This window comes from Triticum urartu, chromosome 2A (genome assembly GCF_056163025.1).
Source record: "Triticum urartu cultivar PI428250 chromosome 2A, HENAU_Tu73, whole genome shotgun sequence".
Taxonomy (NCBI): domain Eukaryota; kingdom Viridiplantae; phylum Streptophyta; class Magnoliopsida; order Poales; family Poaceae; genus Triticum; species Triticum urartu.
In genome coordinates, this window is record NC_141874.1 from 351712050 (window position 1) to 351719448 (window position 7399).

Below are 7399 nucleotides of genomic sequence, written 5' to 3' on the forward strand. Positions count from 1 at the left end.
CACATAAACGTGAGTTACTTGTTACTTACCCGAATCCGGAGCTCTCCAGGAGCGTTTGCAGATCTTCCTCGGAGTGTGTCCGATGCCGCCGCATTTTATCGAGCCGAGGAGGGCAGCTCGACAGAGAAGGTGTTCTGGTCTCAGTACGCTGAGGCCGGACACCCCGTGCCCCTGAGCGACCAGCTGAAGCAACTGGTCGAGCTCCACAAGGCGGCCGAACAGGCCATGAAGGGCCTCATAGTTCGGCTATGGCCTGGAGAGGCTCTGTTTGGGAGCTATTTCGGTCTGGTACGGTGGCTGGTGGAGGCCTGTCCAAGGCTCGAAGTCATCAAGCGCTCCGTCTGCATTGACGGTGCCCGTAGGGCCCTTGCCCGTGCTAAGGTGCACTGGGGCAAGCTGGATGTTGAGAAGCTTATGAAGGACGGGCCACCGCCGGGGAAAGAGCATCGCAAGCCCGAGAATTATTATAAGGATGTTCTGAAGGGTGCCTGCCTTGTGGCGGATGAATGTTCTAGGGATGTAATTTTTGAGTGAAACTTGCTCGTTTTGTCCTGTGCTCTGAAAACTTGTTCATATGCGCTAAGCAATGCTATTGGAATTTAAAATATTACCTTCTGTGCGGCTGTTTATCAATACTGAGAGATGATGAGTCGTCGGCTTCTGCCCCCGTGCCGCTAGTGCTAGGGTGTTCGGGGATAAACCTGAGCGCTCTTTTTCCCATGTTTGGGTCCTTCGAGGGAGGCGCTCAGCCCAACGAACAAGGCAATCGGACTATAATGCATGTACACTCTCACTTAGCCATAGAATTCTATAATTTTAAATTTCGGCGAAGCCCCTGGTATTCGGAAGACCGAGTTTTGGGCGCTATCCACGCCTTTGGCCGGACAGAGCCGGCTCCTCGCTCTAAGCGGCATAAGTCTTTAGGGACTCGAAAAACCTCTCGAACAGCGACCAGCTCTCGCTTCATCATGACAGTCAGTTTTAGCTTTCTCCACTGAGGTGCTCGACCCAGCTCAACTGGGGCACAATCGCAGTGGTTCTCCTAGTGCTACCTTAGCCGATATAGTGGAACGTAAGGCACCAAAACATAGGAGCCGGGCAAACCCAACTATTGACCCAAGACATGATTCGGAGCCGATGCATATAATGCTATAAGTTCGGGGTGCCGAACTTGTTAAAGTGTTCGGACTTCTCACACCATATAGAGGGATACTAAAGCCCCTGGCGTATTTTGGCCGTACCAAAGTGTACGGGTGCAACATGTCGTTAAGGAACATATATTTATAGAAAAAGAGTAATGCGAAAATAGACAAAAGCTATGCATTGTTTATTAAAAAGGGCTACAATCAAAGTAGAACAATACAAATAATGCGGTAAGCAAAAGGTTGGACTATTTAACATGTCCGTTCCAGGGGCAGGCTGCGGAAAGGTATGCGAAACAGGTATATTGCTCGTGATAGAGACCACCTGGGAGTTCCGTAATGCGGCGTGGCTTGTCTGCTTCCCTGGTTCTTGCATCGTTTGTGCGGCAATTGAACTGCCGAACGGGCCTTCTGAAGAATGGAGTCCTGAAAGTAAGAGAAAATTAAAAAATCAGCGGCCCCTGGTGCGGTTTAAGCCGTGTTTCGGGCGTGCCGTGATGGTGCCCCTCCCCTGTACCCATGGTATTTCTAGAGCATAGTTATGTACGCGAGGCACTGGCGTTGCCTTTTTGCGAGGGCTGGGGTTGGGGCCGCGTTGCTATGCCTGCTCGGATCGTGCCAGGCGGTCTTGTTGTGGGTTACTCTGGGCGCGCTTGACGGTGTCCGATCGTTTAATGGCCGGACTGGAGAACTGCCTGGAGAGGCTGCTTTGTACTTCCGCTGCGAGGGTCACCGTGTGCTCCTCCGTTCGGAGGGAGCGTTCGGTGTTTCCGTTGACCGCAATTACTCCCCGAGGGCCTGGCATCTTGAGCTTAAGGTATGCGTAGTGCGGTACCGCATTGAACTTGGCGAATGCGGTTCGTCCGAGCAGTGCGTGATAGCCACTGCGGAATGGGACTATGTCGAAGATTAACTCCTTGCTTCGGAAATTATCCGGAGATCCGAAGACCACTTCAAGTGTGACTAAGCCTGTACAGTTGGCCTCTACACCTGGTATTACGCCTTTGAAGGTCGTTTTGGTGGGCCTAATCCTCGAGGGATCTATGCCCATTTTCCGCACTGTATCCTGGTAAAGCAGGTTCAGGCTACTGCCGCCATCCATAAAGACTCTAGTGAGATGAAATCCGTCAATGATTGGGTCTAGAACCAATGCAGCGAATCTGCCATGACCGGTGCTAGTGGGATGGTCCCTCCGATCAAAGGTGATTGGGCAGGAGGACCATGGGTTGAACTTTGGGGCAACTGGCTCTATCGCGTATACGTCCCTTAACGCGCGCTTCCGCTCCCTCTTGGGGATGTGGGTTGCGTATATCATGTTCACCGTCCGCACTTGTGGGGGAAAACCCTTCTGTCCACTATTGTTCGGCGGCCGGGGCTCTTCGTCGTCATCACTATGCAGCCCCTTGTCTATATTTTCGGCATTTAACTTGCCTGCCTGCTTGAACACCCAACAATCCCTGTTGGTGTGATTGGCTGGCTTTTCGGGGGTGCCATGTATCTGGCACAAGCGATCGAGTATTCGGTCCAAACTGGACGGGCCCTTAGGATTTCTTTTGAATGGCTTTTTCCGCTAACCGGATTTATAGCCTCTGAATCCGGCATTAACTGCCGTATCCTTAGCGTTGTCGCCGTTAATGCGGCGCTTCTGCTTGTTGCGACGCGACCTGCCACTACTGTCCCTAGTATCCGAATTACCAGGGTTCTTGGTCATATTGTTGCTACGAGCAAGCCAGCTGTCTTCTCCCGCGCAAAAGCAGGTCATGAGTGTGGTGAGTGCTGCCATAGATTTCGGCTTTTCCTGTCCAAGGTGCCGGGCAAGCCACTCGTCACGGATATTGTGCTTGAAGGCTGCTAGGGCCTCAGCGTTCGGACAGTCGACTATTTGATTTTTCTTTGTTAAGAACCGTGTCCAGAATTGCCTGGCCGATTCTTCTGGCTACTGAATTACGTGACTTAGGTCATCGGCGTCTGGGGGTCGCACATAAGTGCCCTGGAAATTGTCGAGGAATGCGGCTTCCAGGTCCTCCCAACAACTGATTGATCCTGTTCGCAAGCTGTTAAGCCAATGCCGAGCTGGTCCTTTAAGCTTGAGTGGGAGGTATTTGATGGCGTGTAAATCATCGCCGCAGGCCATGTGGATATGAAGGAGATAATCCTCGATCCATACCGCAGGATCTGTTGTGCCATCATATGATTCGATGTTTACAGGTTTGAAACCCTCGGGGATTTGATGATCCATTATTTCGTCTGTGAAGCATAGTGGGTGTGCGGCGCCTCTGTACTGGGCTATATCACGACGTAGCTCCAATGAGCTTTGTCTACTGTGTTCGGCCCTGCCGAATTTGTGGCCGGCGTGACGGTTACCGTCTCGAGTCGTGGGGCGCCCACGCGATCCATAGATCGATCTTGTTTTTCTTGCCTTGTCCTCCAACATATCTCTTAGGTCCGGCGCATTTTCCCGTGCCTTGGTACGGGGTGCAGCTTGAGTGGAGGGCCGAGAGGCCTCTCTGTCGCGGCCACGAGGTGGCCGATCGGCCGTATCGAGTGCAGGTGATGCAGGTTTAAATGCTTCCTCCTCTAATCGGGGTAGCAACCTGCGCTTTGGGTAGCTCTTGGAGGGGCGTTCGAGTTTATGCTCTTCGGCCGCAAGGACTTCAGTCCATCTGTTGACTAGCAAATCTTGATCAGCTCTAAGTTGTTGCTGTTTTTTCTTGAGGCTTCTTGCTGTGGCCATAAGCCTGCGTTGAAAACGCTCTTGCTCAACGGGATCCTCTGGCACGACGAAGGCTTGCCTCGTCTTCGGAGGGAGGCATATAATTGTCGTCCTCGACCTCTCTGTCTGCCGCTCTCTCATGAGGGCTGGCTTCTCCATCCTCCTGTGCTAAGTCTTGCTGGAGGGGGTTTTCTTCGGCACTCTCCGGAGTGTTATTATCTCCCGTGCTGGAGTCACCATATTTGTTTTGGCGGGATTTTGAGCGGCGCCGCTGACGCCAGCGCTTAGGCTGTTTCTTGGAGGGGTCATCCTCCGCTGTTCCATCGCCATCTCCTTCTTTTGGGGTGTTCACCATGTATATGTCATATGACGAGGTGGCTTTCCAGGGCCCGATAGGCGCTGGTTCTTCATCGTCTCCTGCATCGGCGTCCATACCGTCGATGTCTTCGGAATTGAAGTCGAACATGTCGGTTAGATCGTCGACAGTGGCTACAAAGTGAGTGGTGGGTGGGATTTGAATTTCTTCATCGTCCGTATCCCAACCTTGCTGACCATAGTCTGGCCAGGGCTCTCCTGATAAAGAGAGAGACTTTAGTGTCTTCAGAATATCGCCGAAAGGCGAGTGCTGAAAGATGTCAGAGGCAGTGAACTCCATGATCGGCGCCTGATCGGATTCGATCGGCAGGGGCATGAGGGGTTCGGAGTTCGGAGAGGAGTCCGGCTCCTTGGAGTCATGAGTCTCACGAAGTGCGGGGCTGGTGTTCGGCTCGATCGCCATTGGGATCGCAGCCCCCGAGGCGGTGTCCAACCACCCATCCTCGATCGGTGCAGTTGGCTCCGAATTAAGGGTTGAAGCCGACGCGGGTGCGGCCTCCAGGGCACTGTTTGGCGGCAGAGCTAGATCATGCTCGTCATGACAGTGCGACGCGCTCGGCAGTGGCTCGAATCCGTCGAAGATCAAGTCCCCGCGGATGTCGGCGGTGTAGTTTAAACTTCCAAATCTGACCTGACGGACAGGGGAATAGCTTTCGATCTGCTCCAGATGGCCAAGTGAATTGGCCCGCAGTGCGAAGCCGCCGAAGACGAAGATCTGTCCGGGGAGGAAGGTCTCGCCCTGGACTGCATCGCTATTGATGATCGTAGGAGCCATCAAGCCTGATGGCGACAACATAGAGGAACTCTCAATGAAAGCACCAATGTCGGTGTCAAAACCGGCGGATCTCGGGTAGGGGGTCCCGAACTGTGTGTCTAGGCCGGATGGTAACAGGAGGCAGGGGACACGAAGTTTTACCCAGGTTCGGGCCCTCTTGATGGAGGTAAAACCCTACGTCCTGCTTGATTAATATTGATGATATGGGTAGTACAAGAGTAGATCTACCACGAGATCAGAGAGGCTAAACCCTAGAAGCTAGCCTATGGTATGATTGTTGTTGTGTATGTTGTCCTAGGGACTAAAACCCTCCGGTTTATATAGACACCGGAGAGGGTTAGGGTTACACAAAGTCGGTTACAATGGTAGGAGATCTGTATATCCGTATCGCCAAGCTTGCCTTCCACGTCAAGGAAAGTCCCTTCCGGACACGGGACAAAGTTTTCAATCTTGTATCTTCATAGTCCAGGAGTCCGGCTGAAGGTATAGTCCGGCTATCCGAACACCCCCTAATCCAGGACTCCCTCAATCATTTTCCTCTCCCCCGCATCGACCAAATTGTCGACTCAACTGCGGGGTGTGAGTGTTTGTCTTTTTTGACGCCTATTCCGGGTGCCATCAGATCCGACTGTATGGACCTGATGAGATAAAAACGGCTTTCATCACTCCATTCAGATGCTTCTGTTATGTCACCATGCCATTCGGCTTGAAGAACGCCGGAGCCACATTCATGAGGATTATCCAGAAGTGTTTACTCACTCAAATAAGTCGGAATGTGGAAGCATACATGGATGACATTGTGGTCAAGTCACGTAAAGGTTCCGACCTGCTGGCTGACCTTGCTGAAACCTTTGCCAATCTCAGAAGATATGATATCAAGCTTAATCCATCAAAGTGCACATTCGGAGTTCCTGGCGGAAAGTTACTCGGTTTCCTTGTTTTCAAACGAGGGATCGACGCTAACCCAGAGAAAGTTGGTGCTATACTTCGGATGAAACGCCCTGTGCGTGTGCACGATGTCCAAAAGCTTACTGGTTGTTTGGCCGCCTTGAGTCGATTCATTTCTCGCCTCGGTGAAAAGGCATTGCCTCTTTACCGACTGATGAAGAAGTCTGATAAGTTTGAGTGGACTCCCGAAGTTGATGCAGCGTTTGCAGAGCTCAAAGCCCTGCTTTCCACCCAGCCGGTGCTTGCTGCACCAATCAGTAAAGAGCCTTTAATGCTTTATATTGCAGCCACTGGACAAGTTGTCAGTACAGTACTCACGGTCGAGTGGGAGGAAGAAGGAAAAGCCTATAAAGTTCAACGCGCAGTATATTATGTTTCTGAAGTTCTGACTCCGTCGAAGCAAAGATATCCACATTATCAGAAGCTTGTTTATGGGATTTACATGACCACGAAGAAGGTTGCACACTATTTCTCTGATCATTCCATTACAGTCGTCAGCGGTGCTCCATTATCAGAGATTCTGAACAACAGAGATGCAACTGGTCGAGTGGCAAAGTGGGCAATTGAACTCCTTCCCCTGGACATCAAATTTGAGGCAAAGAAAGCTATCAAGTCCCAAGAAATAGCTGATTTCCTTGCCGAGTGGATCGAACAGCAACTTCCGGCCCAAATTCACTCAGAGCATTGGACCATGTTCTTTGATGGGTCCAAGATGCTGAATGGTTCCAGTGCTGGGGTGGTGTTGGTATCCCCCAGTGGTGAAAAACTCAGCTATGTTCTCCAGATTCACTTTGACTCCTCCAACAATGAAGCTGAATATGAAGCACTTCTGTACGGGGTGCATATGGCCATTTCACTCGGCATCCGTTGCCTCATGGTCTATGGCAACTCAGATTTAGTGGTCAATCAGGTGATGAAGGAGTGGGACGTCAGAAGCCCAGCTATGACTGGTTATTGCAATGCAGTGAGAAAGTTAGAAAAGAGGTTTGAGGGGTTAGAGCTCCATCACATCCCTCGACTGAAAAATCAAGCAGCCGATGATCTGGAAAAGATAGGCTCCAAAAGGGAAGCCATTCCCAGCAATGTGTTCCTGGAGCATATCCATACACCTTCAGTTCAAGAAGATCCCTTCACTGAAGAGCCCCCGCAGCCGAAGAGTGCCACCGATCCGACTGAAATCGAGGTTCCAGCCGTGGTCGATTTGATTATGGAGGTTTTGGTCATCACCCCCGATTGGACAGTACCATATATCGCGTACATTCTTAGAAAGGAACTCCCAGAGGATGAAGAAGAGGCTCGACAAATCGTCCGTCGATCTAAAGCCTTTACTATGATAAGAGGACAGTTGTTCAGAGAAAGTGTGACTGGAGTTTGCCAGAAATGCATAACACCTGAAGAAGGTCGAGTGATCCTCAATGACATCAACTCAGGGACCTGTGGTCACCA